This window comes from Typopeltis vanoorti, chromosome 16 (assembly GCF_054136105.1).
Source record: "Typopeltis vanoorti isolate ZY-2024b chromosome 16, IOZ_Tvanoo_1.0, whole genome shotgun sequence".
Lineage (NCBI taxonomy): Eukaryota > Metazoa > Arthropoda > Arachnida > Uropygi > Thelyphonidae > Typopeltis > Typopeltis vanoorti.
Genome location: NC_143564.1, coordinates 16,587,753 through 16,610,084, shown reverse-complemented (window position 1 = coordinate 16,610,084; position 22,332 = coordinate 16,587,753). Strand labels below are relative to the sequence as shown.

The window sequence follows — 22,332 nt, the reverse complement described above, 5'->3', positions numbered from 1 at the left end:
ACATGAGTTTTTTCCATTATTTATTGTGTACCGATATGTCTACTCACGGTTTACCTCTTTCAAAACTTACTATACATTAATGTTATTGGGAAAGGCCTGTCAGGAAATGTTCGGTTGTTTGCTGATGATGTAAAGATAGGCAGGACAATCAGAGATGTTACTAATATGTAGCATTTAAAGATTGAATTGAATAGGCTGGAACCATGGACAAATGATAATGGCTGTCACTTCAGTGTTAGTAAGTGTAAAGTTATGCACTTTAGCATGATGAGATTTCCATCAGCATCAGTGGCACACCCAGGGAGGGGGCCAAGGGGCCCTAGCGCCCCCCCCCCCCCAAAAAAAAAAAAAGAAAAAGAAAAAGTTAAAAATACACTAGAAAATTTTCCAAAATACTTTTCCTAATTAAAATTCATTTTTTATTTATGTTGTGTCATGTCTTCTATTTCTATACTACTCATGAATTAGGGGTCACATAAGGTGAGAGAACCCTATAGCAGTGTTTCTCAACCTATGGTCTGCGGACCACAAGTGGTCCGCGACGATGGGACAGGTGGTCCACAGGCTTAAATTAACCAATAAATCTATATATTTTAATTATTCAAACAAAACAAATTAAAATTGATTAAGTAAGTAAAATTATTAAAATAAAATGAATACTTAAAAAAAAAATAGCGGCAGAATGTTCATTCCATAAACATTCTGCCACTATTTTAATTTGTAGTGGCAGAATGAAGTAATAAAAGAGTGGTGAAGTGAAAAACAATATGGTTTTATTGCTTCCACCTTCCTTTGCTGTTTTGTCAGATTTGAAGTGAACATGTGTTATCCACATTACCACATTTCAACCAATTGCTTGTTGTTTATTGATTTTTATTGTTGAAGGTTTTCCTCCTTCAACCAAGGCTCAATATATCTTCAGAAGTGCTAAGTAATATGTGTTGTGAGTTAACTCCAGTATTTATATATTTTTCGGAAATCACGCAAAAAGCAAGCTGACAATTGAGTTGAAATGCTAACTCTCTTCAACAGAATTCCAATAATATGTGAAATGGCCATAACAGCATTCACTATATATATATATATATATATATATATATATCTTAGTTTTAACATGTTTACGAATTTTAACACTTTCGGTTGAATTTTATTGCTGCAGAGCGAACTCACACAATCTAAGTTAGATACTGTGTTTGCCGGTGCAACATATGGTTTTGCTTTAGTCTATATATACAGCATAGTTTCTGTATGAGGGGGACATATGATTCATTAATTAGTGTTGTTTTTATCCCAGTTGTCTCTAATTGCACTGTTTGTTGAGAAATATATTACACAGACTGCTAGTACCTTATTCACTGACATAATAAACATACTTGTTTTTCTTGCCTCTGCAATATAGTGGCTATTGGGGGAGGGCCTGTTCGCGGGAGCAAGTACTATCGCCCTGCTCTGAATGTGTTTCAGCTTTTTTTCATTTGCAAGGTATATGCGAAACTTTTTAATTTCTTTTTTCGAAAAGTAAAATCAGGGGCGAGAGTTATTTGCATTTAAATATGGTATTTCAATTATGGATAAGTACATTGTTACCTTCTTTAAACAGAAAAATATCTCGGATGACACTGATAATATAAAACGAGTTTGTAATGACAATTTGTGTGTAGTTTCTGAAGAGAAAGAGGTCTGTAACGAATCCACAGAAACACAGAATTCCCATCAGTTGCAATGCGATAATATTAACATGCTTAACGAAAGGAATGATTTGCTGGACACTCGACCAGTGGATTGCATTCAAAGGTAAATGCAATTAGTTAGTTTGTAGGAACATTTTTCTGTTTTGTGACTTTTTTCCCTTTATGGTAATTATGCCTACATTATTGTGTTATTATTCAACAATTGTTTACAGTTTTGAATGTGTATATAAATCAATATCAACAGTAGCCTGATTACGAATGCGTAATGAAAGGGACGGGGAGGTTTGGAGCTTCCCTGGATAGTATTCAAAAGGTAAATACAGTTGGTTATTTGGTATAGGGTCCCGAAACTTATTAGTTTAGAATTTAACCACTCGGAATGGATTTGTGTCCACCTCAAAACTCTGAAACAGAATTTGGAAACATTTTCTGAATAACTTTTTATAAGAAATTTCTGTGATTTCACGATCCATATCAGGCTTGCAGTCACGAGAACGACCTTTCGTTATCGAAAAAAGAGCAGCTAATTGAGCTTTCAAGTGGGCTTAAAATGCAATTCAGCGATCGTGGTTTGGCTCAATTCTGGATCTCGCCTTCAGTGAGAAGTGAATTTCCCAAATTATTTGAAGTCGAAAATCGTCATGCAGTTTTCTATAACCTATCTTTGCGAGAAACTATTTTCATCGCTCCTTCAAATAAAAACAAAATACAGAATTCGTCTTAGTGTGTGTGCTGATCTTCGACTGAAGTTGACCAATATTGAGCCAGCTATCCAGCAACTCTGCAAGGTCATGAAGCTCATCCGTCTCATTAAAAGTAAATAGTAACATAATTATATCATTTTAATGTTTAATAAAAATTTTTATCCACAAAGTTAATTTTTTATCTACAGGGTGTTCGGGATAAATTTGACAGTTTCGTAAGGAAAAAGAAAATCTTCTTTGTATCTATTAAATTTAATGAATTGACAAAAAAACATTACAGGCAGAGTTAATTACAATACTATCAACAAGATTTACTCAAAATAACCACCATTAGCATCGATCACAGCTTCAATTCTGCTTCGGAACCTCGAACAAGCTGATGCTACAGTCTCCCTGGGAAGGGTCGCAAAAACTGTTTTAATTTTATCCATTAACTGGGCTTTTGTATTACTGGAAGTGCGATTGGTGTCTTTTTCAACTGCGCCCCATACAAAATAATCCATGGGGTTAAGGTCTGGGGAGTTTGGAGGCCAAACATTTGGACTGGTGAAGTCATAGAAATTTTCAGACAACCATTTTTGACTTTTCCCAGAGGTGTGGCAAGGGGCCGAATCCTGCTGCCATACATACGGCCTACCATTGGCTACCCTTGTTATCCAGGGCTTGACTACAGTTAGCAACTCCACGAACAAAGCCCGAATTCCAATGCCAGGGTTCTTCAACACCTGTTCCTGCAGATTTGCGAGGAATTCTGCTGTACGAACGCAATCAGATCGTCTGCTAGGGATCTTTCTTCTTGCTACATCCTCGTAGTCACCATTGCAAGTCTCTAGTTCATGCCTGATTGTTTTTACTGTATTCAGGGAGCATTGGGCAGCAGTCGTAATATCCTTATTTTGATGGCAGGCACGAATCATCATGATACAAGTTATTCTCTTCCATGATTCAGGTGGGTTCCAGCTATCCATCCTTTCTGACATCTTGTATATGAATGAAGAAGGGTCCAAACTTTTAAATGAAGAGAAGTGTGTGTTAATACATGTAACTTACGGAAAAATATAATTAATTATAAATATGTCAAATTTATCCCGAACACCCTGTATATATCCGGCCTGGTTGGCCGACTCTCCAGCCAAAAGGCTGCAAGTTTGAATCCTGCCATGGGCATGGATGTTTGTGATTGTCTGTGAAAATACTAGTGGTAGTGGTCGGCGGTAGACAGCGTTGGTGTAGATAATGATGATGATTGTAGTTGTGGTTGGTGAAGACGGAGAGTTGTAGAGTAGGTGCCCTTCCTCGATATGTCTTTAAACTACCTGGAGGTGTTATGTAATAATAATATCGTCAAACTTTATATGTTCATTGTGCATCACATAGTTTGAATTTGGCACTTGGAAATGCTATATCTGTGACAAATAAGAAATTGCATTGGCATAATTGAAAAGGTACACAATTTCTTCAATACCCCTAAAAGACAGGACGTCCTTGTTGTTTATAATATTATAATATTAATATCTTTTAAGATTTATAATATCTTTATTTAGCTTGCAAAAAATATTTGCGTGCACCTTACCATTGTCTAAAATAATGCAAAAATCTGACGGTGACCACTTAATTGCCCTAAATTTTGTTGATGATGTGGCTCAATTAAATACTGTCCGTGAAACACCGGATTCTTCATTTAAAGATATTTACGATGAAGCATGTATAAAAGCCAATAATTTTAATATTGACATTAAAAAGCCAAGGACTTCATCAAAACAAACATTAAGGTCCAATGTTCCAGCCGATTCTGTAGAAAAGTATTTCAGGAGAACTATTTCATTCCATTTATTGACCAAATATTGACTCAACTTCATGAACGTTTCACTTGGCACCACAACATTTTGAAATATATTTTTTTCTCTTCTACCAATGGAAAAGATGCTCAAACAGCAAGTGGAATGGAAGATTTTCGACAGTTGTGTGAATTTTATGTCAGTGACTTGCCTTATACAAATCCAGCAATTTTGAACTCTGAATTCAAGTTGTGGTATAAGAAATTTGAAAAACCATTTGCAATAACTCCATGCAAAAATGCCGTTGATGCAGTTTCAAAGTGTGACAAAATGATATATCCTAACGCCTTTTAAAAACCTGTTTAAGATCTACCATGACACAACACGATTGAACTGACTGGCTTTGCTATATACATACACACAGTGAGAGATTAATGTAACCACGACTGAAATTATTATTATTTCGGGCAACTCCAAGGAGTTGACAGACTCATCGAGCGAGGCTCTAACATCATGTCAAGAACAACTATTCGACATTCACACAGTATCTATCATACCTCACCTTGAACTCATTCATGGTCATAGCACCCACAACAGACTCTGGCAGCTTATTCCACTCATTCACCACTCTCCAAGTAAAAACCCTAGCTCTAACACCCCAGCTTCCATGTATGGCCCCTAGCTCCCACCACTAGTCCTATTCTCAAAAATATCTTCTGGATTAACCCTATAGAAACCCTTCAGTAATTTGAATGTCTCAATCATATCAACCAATTTTTCCACCTATCAACCAAATCTTCAACCTGTTCTCATAAGGTTCATTCCACAGACCTGCTGTCATCTTGGTCACTTGTCTCTGGATCCCCTCCACCTCCTCCCCATCAAGAAGAAACCTTGGTGCCCATATCTGGGCACAGTAGTCTAGTGGGGTCTTATCAAGGCTTGATATAGAGGAACAATAATCTGTTCGTCTCTGCTTGTTAAAGTATTTTTCAGCAACCAAGTGATTTGATGAGCTGATTTAGCCACTTTTGCAATGTGCCACCTAAACTTCAACTCCCTATTCACCAACACTCCCAAATCCCTTGCCTCATCAATCTCCTGGAGTACGGTTCCACCAATGTGATATACTGCTGCTAATCTTTTCATTCCAAAATGCATGACCTTACACTTTGCCACATTAAATTGACATCCATTTTCCCTAGCCCAGTCCTCCAAACTATCGAAATAATCCTGTAAAATTTTGACATACTGTGCACTCACAATTGCTCTACCCAACTTTGCATCATCAGCAAACAAGTGAACACTTCCTCTCAGATCCTTTCCTATATCGTTAATGAACAAATTGAAAAGTAGTGGTCCAAGAACAGAACCCTGCAGCACACCACTGGTCACAAGCCGTCTTTTGGACTCCACTCCTGAATAAACCACTCTCTGGTATCTCTCCATCAACCACCCTCCTATCCATCTCACCAACCCTATATCCATCCCCATCTGCTCCAGTTTACTGATTAGGGTTCCATGTGGTATCCTTCAAAGGCCTTGGCAAGGTCCAGTAGAATCACTGAAAACCCATTACTCTTATCCAGTTCAGCCATCACTGTGTTATAAAACGTGAGCAGGTCACTGAGGCATGATCTACCCTTCACAAAACCATGTTGTCCCCCACAGTATCCCATTTTCATTTATCCAATTCTGTATTCTTCTCTTGACTAATTTCTCCAAGACCTTGACAACGATTCCTGATATGCTAATCGGTCAGTAATTTACAACAGCAGTCTTGGAACCTCCTTTATGCAGTGGAGCTATTTTCCTCTCTTTCCACCCCCTCGGGAAATAATTCAAGAGCTTTGTAAAAAGAAAAGAAAACTGGATTTTATTCTTTAAATAAATTTTTAAATCACTTAATGAATTTTATTGAATGAATGAAATTTAATGAATTTTAGTTGAACGGATAAAAATATTTTTATCTGTTCAACTCCTCCCCCCCTGAAACTGAAGAAAGACCTTCAAGGAAGAAAATTTGCGGATGACGATGAGGTGAAAGATTGAGTTTTAGACCATTTTTGCAGACAAACATACAGACTATTTTTTCAAGGGCATAGAAATGTTAATTGAAAGATGTGAAAAGTGCGTTGAAGTAAAGGGAGGTTATCTTTGTATCACCTCTAAAAGTTAGTCGGAATGGAAACTTATGGAACCATCCTTGTGTATTCTTGGTTTTATCGTTTATCCGAGTGTACTTATTAAATACTTAAGGAATTGACAGCGTATACTAGAATATAAATGAAATCAAACTTTAATATATACTTTCCAATATTTCTGCAACGTGACGTTGCCAAAATATTGGAAAGTATATAATATATATTAAAGTTTATATTATATTTATAAAGTATATATTAAAGTTTTATTTAATTTATATTCTATTGGAAAGTATATATTAAAGTTTGATTTAATTTATATTCTAGTATACGCTGTCAATTCCTTAAGTATTTAATAATCATCTTTAACCAGCGTATAAGCCTTTCTACAAGAATTAATATCCAAGTGTAAGCATACAAAGTTTATGCATGAAGTACCATCTCAACTTGGCTACTTGTATATAGAGGCTAATAACTTCACATCAGTTGCCTTAGTTTCACCTAATGCAAAGCACACATCCCTATGGGGATGTATAATTTTAAGCATTATGTGAAGGGCCACTACATAGATCAGTTTGACATTTATTGAGGACTCATCATTGGAAACCAGATCCAGAAGGGATACAAAGATTGAAGTAATGCAGAAACCATATGTTATAACAAAGTGAAAAAATTTCAATATCTATTTATAATTCAGAGTAATTTAATAATAAAGTGATACAACTTTTCACTACTTGCATATGGGAGATATATGACTTATAGACTTCGATAAAGGTCAGAATGGTCTGGGTAGTGGCCCTTCCCATAATGCTTAGCATTATAGACACCTGTAAGGATATGTGCTTTACATTATAGGATACTAAGGCGGTTGATGTGAAATCATTAGTCCAATCATGAAGATACTTCACATATAAACTTTATTTGCCTACCGATACAAAATTAATAACGGAAAAAAAACTCGCGTACAAAGATTATTTAATAGTATAATTTTCGCCTGTGTGTCACAGGCATCTTCAGTACATTAAGCTCAAATTAAAACAATAACTGACAATTCCAAAAAGCACCACCTAAGTAGCTGGTGTAAGATAACTAAAAAGGTCAATAAATTTCCTATAAATTTCCTTGAAAAGTCTGGACTTGCAGAATATGCCATCTTCACTAGACACAGAGTTCATTGGAGAAAGACAAGAGTTCTTCACAAAAGTCAGTTTTTCACAGAATGCCTTAATAAAGAAACGTGAAACTCTACTTCATTCTCCTAACTTAAAGAGATCCGACAGCTTACGTCTATCCCCTTTATGGGAGATAGTACTTTAAAAATCAGCTAATCTTTCCTAACTTTTTATTGCATTGATTTTTTATTTTATTTTATTTTTTTATAGGAAATTTATTGACCTTTTTAGTTATCTTACACCAGCTACTTAGGTGGTGCTTTTTGGAATTGTCAGTTATTGTTTTAATTTGAGCTTAATGTACTGAAGATGCCCATGACACACAGGTGAAAATTATACTATTAAATAATCTTTGTACGCGAGTTTTTTTTTCGTTATTAATTTTGTATCGATATGTCTACTCACGGTATACCTCTTTTAAAATTTATTTGCCTACATTGGAAGTTTTTCCACTTGGTTAGCCTATAAATTAAAGATACCAAGAAATGATATACTTAGTTTAATCCCTTATCCAAATATTTGAAGTATTTTCTGGACAGGGGCAACTCATATATAGAAGCTGATGACTTCGCATCACCTGCCTTAGTATCCCATAATGCAAAGTACATATCCTTGTGGACATGTACAATGCTATGCAGTATGGTAAGGGTCACTATCATCTCTGGGTCTGGCTCCCACTGATAAGACCTCAGTGAAGGTCGAAACTGGTCTGGGTAGTGATCCTTCCCATATTGCATAGCCTTATACATGTCTGCAAGGATATATGCTTTGCATTATGAGATACTAAGACAAGTGATGTGAAGTCATTAGCTTCTATATACGAGGTGCCCCAGTCCTGAAAATACTTCAAGTGCAAATTTTGTTTGCTTACACTTGAATAAAGGATTAAACTAAGAATATAATTTCTTGGCATCTTTAATTTATGAAAAAATCCTATTTTCTGATATAGTATTGACTTCTCTAATCCCCTCATCAAAAACAGTTGAAGGAGTTGATAAAGATTAAATAAAAGATTTTGAGAAATCTGATAACTGGCTCATTGAAAGATTTTTGAGTACACCATCAGTTGGAGTAGCACTTTATTTAATATCTAATTTCATTGCATAATCTGTAATTCAGCAATGTACATTTTGTGCAGTGAATCGGAGAAATAAACTCATTTGTAATTATTCATTGATCTGGACTCGAAGCGTTTTTGGAACTTTTTTTGGAGAAGTGATATGTATGTGGTTTGGGAGGAAGGAAAATCCTGCCGCATCCATGCAAAATTGGTATATAAATTTAAAGCATGTTTATCTTTAAGTATATTGAATATAAGCAATGCTGTTTTAATCATAAATAATGATGATAATGCATTATTAATTATTAATATTATTGATATTTAAATAATTTTAATGTATGCGATAGAGATACATTAGGCACTTCTCCTATCCATCTGCTGTGGACAGTGAGAAATTGTATGTTCTGTTTTCAGTTATGCCAGTATAATCTCTAAGATGGCACTCCAATCACTGAACTTATTACTTCTCATGTAGTGCCCAATTGATAGGACATTTAAATTGTTTTTTTTAAGTTTGAAAAAATAAAATGTCTGGATTTCAAGGTTGAAGACAAGACATAAAATAAGTTTATGAATAAAGACACGAAATGGACATATAAGGATATAATTAACATTAGCATCTGGAATAGCCCATTGGTGGTACATGGAACCTTAGAAAAGAAAGTAGTTAATTGAAATACACTTTTATTAATACAGACCAGTATTTTACAAATAAACATTTATTAAAACCTACCAGTTTCGCCAGCAAACTGTCTGGCTTTTTCAAGGTATTACGGAGATATGAAAGTAAATGCAAATTAAAAGGAACATAAAAAACGTTGTAAACCAAACTAGTATCTATGGTTACACGTTTCGCGTGACAAAGATGGCTTATTGTTCTTATTCATTATCACGCATGCGTGTTTGTTGTAGACTTGTAATGTGATTACTGGCTAGCTGTAGTTCAGATTGACTGAGAGAGAGGATCAAGTTTTTCCACGAACTGTTGAGAATTATACCCTGATTTCTGTTGAGGTTTCCGCCGGTTATTAGTACTATTGTGGCTTCCTTAAAAACACGATGCCTGTAGTCGTCTTCGAGATATGGCATGGAGCTGTTTTGCCAATCTATCGTGTGGTTAGACGTGCAGAAATGATGTGCTAAGCTGGAAGAAATGCTTCTGTTGTGGTTTACATCACCAACATGTTCTTTTTGTCTAATTTCTAAACTTCGTGAAGTTTGTCCAATGTAGGCAAGACCACAGGAGCAGGGAATGTAATATACTCCTGGATATTTGTAGAACGGAACTTTATCTTTTGGAGATCCTAAAACTTGTCTGATGTTGGTGGTTGGTTTGAAGACCACTCTGATATTGTTGGCTCTTAGTATTCTTGCTATTTGATAAGAAATTGACTTGATGAAAGGTATCACTACAGTAGAAACGTGCTGACGGTGGGATTCTTCTTGTCTGGGGTTGTCATTGTATAGATATTTTTTGATGATGTTTTGAGGGTATCCATTTTGTAATAATGTGTTGGCTATTAGTGAGAGTTCATTCTGTGTATCCTCCTCTTCTGATATAAACTTTTTGGCTCTATGTTTCAACATGTGGATAATACTCAGTATGTGTGACTTGTGATGGTTTGAAGTATAGTGAAGATATCTTCCAGTATCTGTGGGCTTTCTGTAAATGGATAATTTGACACTGTTATTTTGTTTTTTTATCAAAATATCTAAAAAATGCAGTTGGTTGTTGTTTTCTACTTCCAGAGTGAATTTTATCTTGCTATGTATTGAGTTGATTTTATCCACAAACGATTTAAGGTTGTCCAAGCTGTCTTGCCATATGATGAATATATCATCCACATATCTCCACCATGTAGATGGTTTCGGAGAGATTGTAGAGAGAATTTCTTTTTCAAGTTTTTCCATGAAAAGGTCTGCACAAGATGGTGATAGTGGGCTTCCCATTGCTAGGCCTTCTAATTGTTGGTATATGGTGTTGTTAACTTTGAAGAAATTAGATTGAAGGCAGTGTCTAAACATCTGTGTGATGTCTAGAGGAAAGAGGTCTTGGATGATGTTTATTACCTCGCCTACTGGAACATTGGTGAAAAGGGATACAACATCTAGGCTGGCTAGCATGTCAGTTGGTGCAATCGTAATGGCTTGGAGTTTATTTACAAAATGTTGACTATTCTTGATATAGGATTCTGATGATCGGAATTTATTATTTAATAAGTTTGCAAGATGTTTTGCCAAAAAGTAGGTTGGTGATGATCTTCCATCAACTATTAGACGGAGAGGTATATCCTGTTTATGTATTTTAGGTGTTCCATATAGTCTTGGGATGATAGGATGTGAGGATTTTAGTGTTCTCTTCACTTCTTCTGGCCAATTGTTACAATTTCTGATTAGTTGGTTTGTTTCATTATGATTTTTAATTGTGGGGTCTCTATCTAGGATTTTATAAGTTGAGGTGTCTGATAGTAATACGTTTAACTTATCATAATAATCTTTAGAGTTGAGGATAACTGTAGAATTTCCTTTATCAGCTTTTGTAATAATGATATCTTTATTTTTCTTCAAGTTGAGAATTGCCTTTCTTTCATAAGGAGACATGTTGAGAACAGGTTGTTTTGCTTTGGCTAGGATTATTGTACTTTTGAATCTAATAGTGTCTGCAACGTTTTTTGGTAGTGGATATAGGCCTTTTTCAATTCCACACATAAAATCCATTTTAGGAATGTTTTTGGGTGAAATCGCGAAATTAAAACCTTTTTTTAGAATATCAGATTCATTTCTTGTGAGGTTATGATTTGACAAATTGAAAATCACTTTGTCATCCGGGAGGATGTTTTGTGTCCGATATTTTTTCTTGTGAAGTTCGTTGAATTTCCTAATTTGTTTATCCTTATAAAGTTTGAAAGTTTTTTCGTAATTGCGTTGAAATAATAAACAAAGAAAATTATTATTATTATTGTAAGGGCACCTCCATGGAGTCCGCAGACTCAGCACAGGAGTCCCATACTATCTATACAATCTGTTACCTCGATTTGAACCATTAATAGGAAAGGCAGTAAAAACTGACTCTAGTGACCCATTGCATTCATTCACAATTCTCCAAGCAAAAAATCTAGTCCTCATACCCTTACTAACTACACTTTCACTCAACTTCCAGTGATGATCTCTTCTTCTGCCCTACCTAGCCAAGTGGTGAAACATTTCCTCTGCATCAATTCTTAAGTAAGTAACTTAAGAATTGATGCAGAGGAAATTAAGTAACTTAATGTTTTTATCATATCCCCCTTTTTTTTAACCTATCATGCAACTCCTGCAGCCCACACATCCTCATAGAGAATGTTCCACAAACCATTCACTATCTTGGTTGCTCTCGTCTGAATCTTCTCCACCACTTCCTCATCCCCAAGAAAACTAGATGTGGATGTAACAAGGCCTTATAAAAAGGAATAACTTCCTCATCTGCACTTGCTAGTGTGTGTTCTTTAACAGCCAAGTCATCTTATGAGCAACCCTAGCAATGTGTTCTCTAAATTTCAACTCTGTGTCAACTGCCACCCCAAAATTTCTAACTTCATCTGTTTTCTGGGTTATAGTTTCATCAGTGTGGTACACAACCTTTAATCAATTTATCCCAAAATGCACATCTTTACATTTGTCCACATTATACTGACACTATTATCTTTTGCACATACATGACAGCCTGTAAATAAATTAATAAAACAAAATTACACAATACCAACAGTAGTAAACTTTAATCAGTATCTCATCAGTGTGTAGAAACAATAAGAAAATCAAAGAATAGTAATTCAGTGTGCATACAACATCATTTTACCAACTAAAAATAGTTGCCTTGTGCTAGAAATTAATATTAATAAATAATAGTAAAACTGTTTTTGATGTTTACATAAAATTAGAATTTCGAAAACTTTTTTTAGGGGGTGGGGGGAGAGAGAGAGAGAGAGAAAATTATTCTGATTCAAGTTAGGCTGATGTTAAAAAGTTTCACAGCTTTCATTGAAAAGGTGTTCATTTTTATAATTGCTTCTATGGAGAGGACAAGCTTGATTCCACAGGATATTGTGTTTAGTATTAATACTATGCTGTGCCAGACCAGGTTTTTGAGGGTTCACATATTCAGTGTATTATTGATGTTCATTAATTATTTTTTTCCACAGAACAGCCTGTCTACTCACAGTATGCCAAATTATATTCACAACAGATCTGATAAACACCAACTAAAGATAGAGGTGACAGTTTGTCTTTTGTAGATGGTAAAGATACGAAATTTTGTCGATAGGAAAATATGTGGAATTAAGGTGATACTTTTCAAAATTCTTCCAATAGGTTCACAGATACCAGAAATATAAGAGATGGAACCCTGTACTTTAATGAAATCTATACAAGAATTATCTGTACTTTAATGAAAGTACAGATAATTGGAATTATCTGTACTTTCATTAAAGTTTATTAGTGTGGTTATTTGTGTAATTTTGTTTTATTATTACTATTATTATCGGAAACCTCCAAGGAGTCAAGGCCTCCCTGGAGGTCTCAGATATATATGAATGATAGGAATCGAGAGAGGCTAAAGCAGCTGTCATACCTTCCCTTAAATTCATTCACACTAGATGCACTCACTATCCATAGGGGCAAACTATTCCACTCACTCACTATTCTGTGATAGAAAAACCTAGCTCTTACCCCTTTCTTGACTGTGAACAAACCTAGCTTCCATGGGTGCAGCTGTGTTCTCCCCCCCCACCCTCTCACTTTCCATATAATGAATTATCTCATCAGATGATATCCTATAACAGCCATTCAGGAATTTATAGACCTCTATTATATCATCCCTTCTTCTCCTGTTAACCAGAGTCTGTAATCCACATACTTGCAATCTCTCCTCATAATCAAAATCCCATAATCCAAAAATATAATCTTTGTAACTCTTCTTTGCACCCTTTCCACAACCTCTCTACCACTTGGAACCTCCCCTCTTCCAAGGAGTAAAAAGGTTGTGCATGGTAATCAATTTGCGGCCTTATCAAGGCCTTATAAATGGGTAAAATACAACTGAGAGGATAATTGCAAAGTTATCCTTACATATCAAGTTTTGCTTCAACATTGCAATTATCCTCTCAGTTGTATTTGCAACTTTTGCCACGTGATCTTTGAATTTCAAATTCCTCTTCACCATTACACCAAGATCCCTGCTTCATCAGTTTCTTGTAGCATAACCCTACTAATATAATATAACACTGGAAATCTCATCACGCCAAAGTGCATAACTTTACACTTACTAACATTAAACTGATAGCGATTTTCGTTTGCCCAAATTTCTAACCTATTCAGATAATTTTGTAAGTGCTGGATATCAGTAGCATCCATGATTACCCTGCCTATTTCGCATCATCGGCAAACAATTGCACATCTCCTATTAGAACCTTCCTAATGTCATTAATGTATAGATTGAACAAAAATGGCCCAAGGTTGAACCCTGAGTTTTTTTTACATCTGATTCACACATGAAAGGCCACAAAGACCTATGGCTGTGTTGGCAAGAGGAATCTGTTCACACGGTGAACAGATTCCTTTTTTTGAGTCCAGAGTCCAGAGGTAGGTGGTAAAAGCAAGATCAGCTGTAGATCGCAAATGGTGGAATCCATTCTGCTGGTTACTGATCAGTTGGTATGTTTCTAGGTTGTTCAAGAGTTGGTTGTTGATGTCCTTCTCCATTTTAGAGAGAACAGAAGTGAGAGCAATTGGACAGTAGTTTGTTGGTTAGTTTTATCACCTTTCTTTGGGATGGGCTGGATGTGGACCTGTTTCCATGTTGTAGGGTAGATACCAGTTGAATATCATAGATAGAAGAGGTGATACGGTATAGGTGTTAGTTCTGGAGCACAATTTTTTAACACAGCAGGTGGGATACCATCAGGACCAGATGTCTTGTTTGTGGTCAGGTTATTAAGAAATCTTTGGGGAAGGCAGAGTGGGAGAGACTGTTTTAATGATTTTGGAGGATAGTGCAAGAATAATAGTGGTCAATTTAGTAGAACACCCATGAAAGTATCTGTAGAAGAGGCACGAGGCAGAAACTGAACATTTGTGAGAGAGAGATTGAAGTGGGTATGTGTGTGAGAGAGAGAAAATTAATTAGCCAGATTGCCCCCTTCTGGATAGAATCGAGCAATCTTAGAGAGGATTTTGGTGCACCATCCCAGAAATGGGATCAATATTCCATGGCTGGGTGGATTTGGTTCTCAGATTAGTTGAAGAGGTCAGAATGGTTGACAGAGTTTGGAGAGCGATAGAGGGAGCATATGAAAAGAGCAGTTTGATTTGGTATAGAAATTTTGAGGCAAAGCAGATCATACAGTGGGGAATTCAAGGATTTGCAGTCTCTGTCATGGGATGCCAGTTCTGATGAATGATATGTGCCGAAAGAGCCGTGTAATTACTACCTTTATGCAGTGGAACAATTTTACTTTCTTTCCACCCCTCTTGGATCCTGTGCTCTTGTAAGACTTATTCGAACCTCCAGTCAAAAGGCTGCAGGTTCGAATCCCACCGTGGGCATGGATGTTTGTGATTGTCTGTGGAAATACTAGCAGTGGTGGCGAGCAGTGTTTCTGGCATTAGTGTAGATGATGCAGTTCACTGTAGTTGGTGGATTGAGTTGTGGACATGGAGAGTTGTAGAGTAGGTGCCCTTTCTTGATGAGTCTTCAGGATTTTGGCAATCTGATGTAGCCAAATTTGTTTAAACTTGAAAAATGTGCTGTGGTAGATTCCAGACATACTGTGATTTACATCTCTTTCTGTATAAGAGGGAGATTTTTTCTTCATTGGATCTGGTGATCTGATCCATGACATGGTCTGTTTCCCCAGCTGCGTTACATCTGTCTTGGGCTGGTAGATGATGCCATGGATCATATGTTGAACATGATAGTATTCCTATGTAGTAGGTTTGCACTCTATCATGTAGCTTCTTGATGTTTCCACTATGGACACTGTTGCATACTTAGTCGTTCATTTACCTGTAGTTGTAAAGAGTTGCACAATAAAGCAGAGTCCTCTTATTTCTTACCCATTTGTTCATGATCTGAGACCTCTGTTGGTTGTGCTGACCAACTATCTTGTCTTCAGTTAGATTCTGATTGAATGCAGTTGAGCTGCATGCCATTCATCTTGCAATGTACACATGAAAGAATACTGTTTCTGAAATCGTGATTTATACAGACTTATTAAGTTCTTTACAAATCATATCGTTTCCTTTGTATGATCCGCATTCAGTGTTTTTTTGATGTTCTACAATTATTATTATATCAAAGAAGAATCCTTTGATTATGCTGAATACTCAGCTGCACTGCAATAAAGAGAAATGAGACTGCATATGCAGTTGCTAGATCAGTTTTTACCTTCTCCATGTAATGTTTGTCATTATCTTATACAGCTTATAGACAGTTAATAAGAGAAAAGTTAATTTATCACTGGCAGTCATCTTGGCAGGAAACACTGAAAAAATTCCATGGGATCTAACCTGAAATAAAGCACTGACAGTCTACTTTGAATGGAAACAGAAGACAGGATGATACTGATTAGTTTTCCTATAGGTCACAGTCATCTTACACATTCTTATCTGTTGAGGGGGCTGTTGATCTCCCTGTGTGTGAACAGTGTGAGACTCATTTTAACATATGTCATATTGTGTTTGAGAGCTAGCACTTCACTCAAGAAATGCAGTATTTATTAATTTAGTTGAGCCACATACACTCAGGATGATCTTGTCAACTCATACAAACTACATGAAGTTTTGACTTTTTTGCCAAAGAAATGTCATAATAAATAATATATTTAAGCCATCCCTAGTACATAAACACACTGGAATCCGACTATATAATGTGTTGTCAAAACCAACTCTATTATACAGAAGCAAAACATGGACCATAAAAAGGAAAGATGAAAAACGAATTCAAACAGCAGAAATGAAATTTCTCAGAAAAATAGCTGGATATACCAAGTGGGACCATAAAACAAATGAAGAAATTTTACAATCCGTGAATATAAAATTACTACATAAGACAGTAAAAACGAAAATGGATAGAACATCATGTTGGAGGCTTAATGGATTTTTTACAACACTCAAAAAGAATTAAAATAGACTTTAATACTTCCTATATTTCGTCCTAGTCACTAGGACATCTACGGGGATTACAAAAAAAGTAATGTAACATATGCACAAATAACAAACAATACTAAGCCCAACCACGTGGGTGACACTAAAGTCCTATCTAGGTAGAGCGCCCTCTAAGGGCAGTAGTAGGTGGCCTGGAATGTAAGGTGGGAACTCTGGTGATGAGTGTTTCCCAAATCTTCGGAAGCTTAATGCACCCATATTTATTGAGATTTGGTTGGTTTTTGAGAGCTGCTGCTGCTGCTTCTAAGAAAAGTCTCTCTTTCTTGAATTTGCTGTGGTGGAGCATGGTGGTTTTCTTCCATGATACTCTGTGGGTGGTGTCCAAAACATGGTCAGCCAAGCCTGAAGTCTTACATCTGTAAACACAACTATGGCCATTCAGGCTTGGCTGACCATGTTTTGGACACCACCCACAGAGTATCATGGAAGAAAACCACCATGCTCCACCACAGCAAATTCAAGAAAGAGAGACTTTTCTTAGAAGCAGCAGCAGCTCTCAAAAACCAACCAAATCTCAATAAATATGGGTGCATTAAGCTTCCGAAGATTTGGGAAACACTCATCACCAGAGTTCCCACCTTACATTCCAGGCCACCTACTACTGCCCTTAGAGGGTGCTCTACCTAGATAGGACTTTAGTGTCACCCATGTGGTTGGGCTTAGTATTGTTTGTTATTTGTGCATATGTTACATTACTTTTTTTGTAATCCCCGTAAATGTCCTAGTGACTAGGACGAAATATAGGAAGTATTAAAGTCTATTTTAATTCTTTTTGAGTGTTGTAAAAAATCCATTAAGCCTCCAACATGATGTCCTCACAGCACTTAAGCCTCTACACACGTATTGATAGAACATTTAAATCAAATGGACAACAGCAGACTACCAAAAATATTATACAAATATAAAATAAATGGAAAAAGAAGAATAGGAAGACCAAGAAAGAGATGGCATGAAACCAGAACAGTCCGCCTGGCCTAAAATCCATGTTAGGAAGAAGAAGAAGACAAAGAATTAATTTACACAAACACATTATAAATTTCATTTTATATGCAAATATAACATAACTCAATTTTGTCATTTTTTTTCCCTTCATGTTATAGGAGGCTGTTCAATAAGTCATAAGACTATATTTACACAGAAAACAGATTACCTTTAATCGTCATCGTTTACATGGTCTTTTTCATGGTAACTACCGTGAGACACAATGCATTTGTCCCAACATTGCGTCCACTTCTTAAACACACATGAAAGTCCATTTTTTGAGAGTTCTTTCAAAACCGCCTCCGCAGCTTTTACATATGCTTTGTTGCTTTCGAAATGGCGGCCTCTTAGTGGTTTCCTGAGCTGAGGAAACAGCCAGAAATCGCATGGTGCGAGATCAGGACTATATGGAGGGTGTGGTAGGATATCTATGTTGTTCTTCTGCAAAACGTCCGTTACACAACCAGTAATATGTGGCCTTGCATTACTGTGGTGCAATAAGAGGCCATTCTTCAGCAATGGACGCTTCCTTTTGACGTGCTGTACCATTGTCAGTAAAACATCCGCATAGTATGAGCCGTTTACAGTATTTCCGGGTTCTACAGCGTGTTGGTAAACAATGCCTTCGTAGTCAAAAAAACATTATGGTCATAACTTTACTAGCCGATTTTATAGTTTTTGCTTTCTTGGGGGGGGGTGAAGACAGATGCTTCCATTCACTGCTTTGTTGTTTCATTGTAGGGTCATAGTGATACAACCAAGCTTCATCTGCTGTAATGATGCGTTTAAGAAGTTGTTGCCTTCTTGTTCCAGTCTTTCTTTCCATTCTGTGCACACATCCACTCAATGCTGCATTTTCTCCAGTGTCAAGAGTTTGGGAATCTATCGGGCACAAACACGTTTCAGTCCCAAATGTTCAGCCATGACTGAGTGAACACTTCCCACAGAAATATTCAGGACAACATGCAGCTGGCATACTGTAATTCTACGATCCTCCTTGATGATAATTGCTGCTGTTTTGATCATTGTCTCTCTGATGGACATCGAAGGTCTTCCCTCACGTTCAAGATCTTCCACATTTTGCCTTCCTTCCTTAAAAGTTTTATGCTAGCAAAAAACACTTGCCCTCGACATTGCTTCATCGTGGAAAGTTTTGCGTATCATGTTAAAAGTGTCCAATGCCGATTTTTTGCAAATGCACACAAAATTTAATCGCATAATGCTGTTCCAAGAACGCTTCCATTTCGATGACTGGTCGCAGCTCGTAGGCGCGCCAAAACAGGCTTGCATTTAGTCACGTGACACTCTGGCACATCAGCCCGTATATGCCATCTATCAACCTCTTTTGTTAATTAATACAGACAGCAACATTTCTTTATTCCACAAATTAATATTGTGATGTGTGGTTTTGCGACAGTAAAATTAGTCTTATTACTTATTGAACAGCCCTCGTATATGTTATATATGTTATATACTTATTTAACTATATTGGTCCTAAGATCTGAAGAAAATCCTAGGGAGTTTTTTAGCTATGTGGCCAGTAGGAGGAGAAATGACTTTGGAAGAATGATATTGTGGGATAAAAATGGGAATAGAGTGACTGATGCAGAGGACATTGTGGAATTGTTCAATGAACACTTTATTGGAGTATTTCTCCTGGAGGAGTCAGTTTTAATACTAGAGGGATAGGGCAAGTTCGAGGTTTAGAGGTACAGGAGGAGAGTGTGTTTCAAATACTGAGTACTCTGGATGTCAGTAAAGCTGTGGGATTGGATGGTATTTCACCACGAGTTTTGAGAGAATGTGCTAGAGAACAGTGCCTTTGACCTTGCTTTTCATTGAAAGTCTGGCTGCAGGAAAGGCGCCCATAGAATGAAAGGAGGGTAAGGGTAAGATAGTGCCATTGCATAAGGGCTGTAGCAGACTGGAAGTGACTAATTATAGACCAGTTTGTGTGTCATCAATAGTTGTTAAGATCTTGGAGACACAGTAGTGAGGGACCATATACAACATTGGGCAGATGAAGGTAATGTTATTTGTGAGAGTCAACATGGATTTGTCAAGGGGTGCTCTTGTTTTAGCAATATGCTAGCCTTCTGTAATAAAGTTACAAGAGCATTAGATGAGGGAAAGGCATATACTGCCATTTTCCTAGACTTAGTGAAGACATTTGACAGGGTGCCACATGATAAGCTGCTATTTAAGTTGCAGCACATGGGTCTGGATGTCAGATTGGTCAATTGGATTCAGGATTGGCTGTCTGATAGGTATCAGAGAGTTGTGTATGGTGGGCAGTTTCAAGGAGGTAGAGGGTTACAAGTGGTGTCCCACAGGGCTCAGTACTGGGACCTATATTGTTTAACCTTTATATCAGTGACATTGTCAGTGGATTACAAGGGGATATTCAGTTGTTTATGGATAATGCGAAGCTGGGAAGGATTATTAGTAATAATGCAGATATGGTGCCCTTCAAGAGGATTTGAATAAGCTGGATAGATGGGCAAATGAATGGGGGTGTCAGTTTAATGTAGCAAAATGTAAGGTCTTGAGTTTTGGGAAACATCAGTGGGACATTGCATACTCTATGGAAGGAGTTATACTGGAGGAAGTAGGGGAACAAGAGATCTGGGGTTGATGATTGATAGAAACCTGAAATTTAGGGGACATATTGCAAAGGTGGTGAAGGTAACACAGAGGATTGTTGCAATTATGAGAAGGACACTGATCTGCAGAGATAAAAGGATTATCATTCCGTTGTATAAGTCTCTGATCAGACCACACTTGGACTATTGTTCTCAGATTTGGTCCCCAGGATTTGAATAGGATAAATTAACTGTAGAAAGGTACAAAGGCAGATAACAAAGATGGTTTCTGGACTGTACAATGTTAGTTATGAGGATCGGCTGAGGAAATGTGGACTGCAGAGTTTGGTGGATAGAAGGAGAGGTGATATGATTGAGACTTTTAAACTGTTGAAAGGTGGTTACAGGGTTGACACTGGAGAGTTCTTTAGCTTGGTTGAACAGTGGGAAGGCGTGATGACAAGAGGCCATCCCTGGAAGTTATGAAAGAAACCGTGAGCAGGAGGGTGAGGAGTGATTTCTTTGCATGGCGGGTGGTTGAAACATGGAATTGCCTGATGGAGTGCTGAGAGCAAGAACGGTCAGTGAGTTTAAGGAGTGGTATGATAGACTTTGTGTTTCTTATGGGGGGGGGGGACCTCCCCTCGATGAGTCTCGATAGACTTTGTGTTTCTTAGGAAGAACCTCCCACGATGAGTCTTTTGACTCCATGGAGGCCTGGATAATAATAATAATAAAACTATATATTTTTTATTACTTTGTGTACTGCTTGACTTTTGCAGTGATGCAGCATGACCTTTGCTGCTATTGATCACCTGTTTAAATTCTGACCCAGATCTCAGAACCAAAGTTAAAATTGGTTTGAACACTGTCTTGCATACGCATTAGCTAAGTGTTTTGGATGCTTCTTTCATAGTCTGTACAATTTTTTTCAGTTTACTCTCCACAATCCCAATTTTGCTGATATTGTTGTATAATACCATATTTGATTTGCCATGTTGACTAAAATTTGTGACTATAGCTTTCCGATTCAGGATGAAGTTATGTTTCTTAGTGTTCTTTCTTGTTTACTGAAACTTTGTTTAGATTTACACATTAGATTTGTTATTACACCACTTACTCAATTTACTTATGGATTTGCAAAGATTGTACTGGTATAATAAATTTAGTTTAATCCTTTATCCAAGTGTGAGCAAACAAAGTTTGTGCCTGAAAGTATCTTCAGGACTGGGTTAAGGTGGTACAACAACAGGGCAACTCGTTGCAAAGGTGGAGCAAGATACCAACACTCCTATCCCGGTATCTCCTATAATGCAAAACACATCTCCTTGCAGATATGTCTAATGTTATGCATTAAGGGAAGGGCCACTACCCAGACTAGTTTCGACCTTTATTGAGGTCTCTTCAGTGGGTGCCAGGCCCAAGTGGAGATATCAGGCAGAAGCATTAGCAGGTCATCTCTACCTATAGGAATTGCCAATTGGTGTGCCACCCTTTTTTAATAATTTACTCTGGATTTAGAGAAAGATGTTGAAGGTTTATTTTTCACTTGGTTAGAGTATAATAAATTTAGTTTAATCCTTTATCCAAGTGTGAGCAAACAAAGTTTGTGCCTGAAAGTATCTCCAGGACTGGGTTAAGGTGATACAACACCAGGGCAACTCGTTGCAAAGGTGGAGCAAGCTACCAACACTCCTATCTCAGTATCTCCTATAATGCAAAACACATCTCCTTGCGGATATGTCTAATGTTATGCATTAAGGGCAGGGCCACTACCCAGACTAGTTTCGACCTTTATTGAGGTCTCTTCAGTGGGAGCCAGGCCCAAGTGGAGATATCAGGCAGAAGCATTAGCAATGTCGAAACTAGTCTGGGTAGTGGCCCTGCCCTTAATGCATAACATTAGACATATCTGCAAGGAGATGTGTTTTGCTTTATAGGAGATACTGAGATAGAAGTATTGGTAGCTTGCTCCACCTTTGCAACGAGTTGACCTGTTGTTGTACCACCTTAACCCAGTCCTG

At 37.1% G+C, this 22,332-nt stretch overlaps 1 protein-coding gene across 2 annotated transcripts in view; it reads left to right on the top strand.

The window, feature by feature from the left end:
- The window catches only part of LOC150097869 (uncharacterized), a 622,248-nt gene that overhangs the window by 171,061 nt on the left and 428,855 nt on the right, over positions 1–22,332 (top strand). The window lies entirely within an intron of this gene.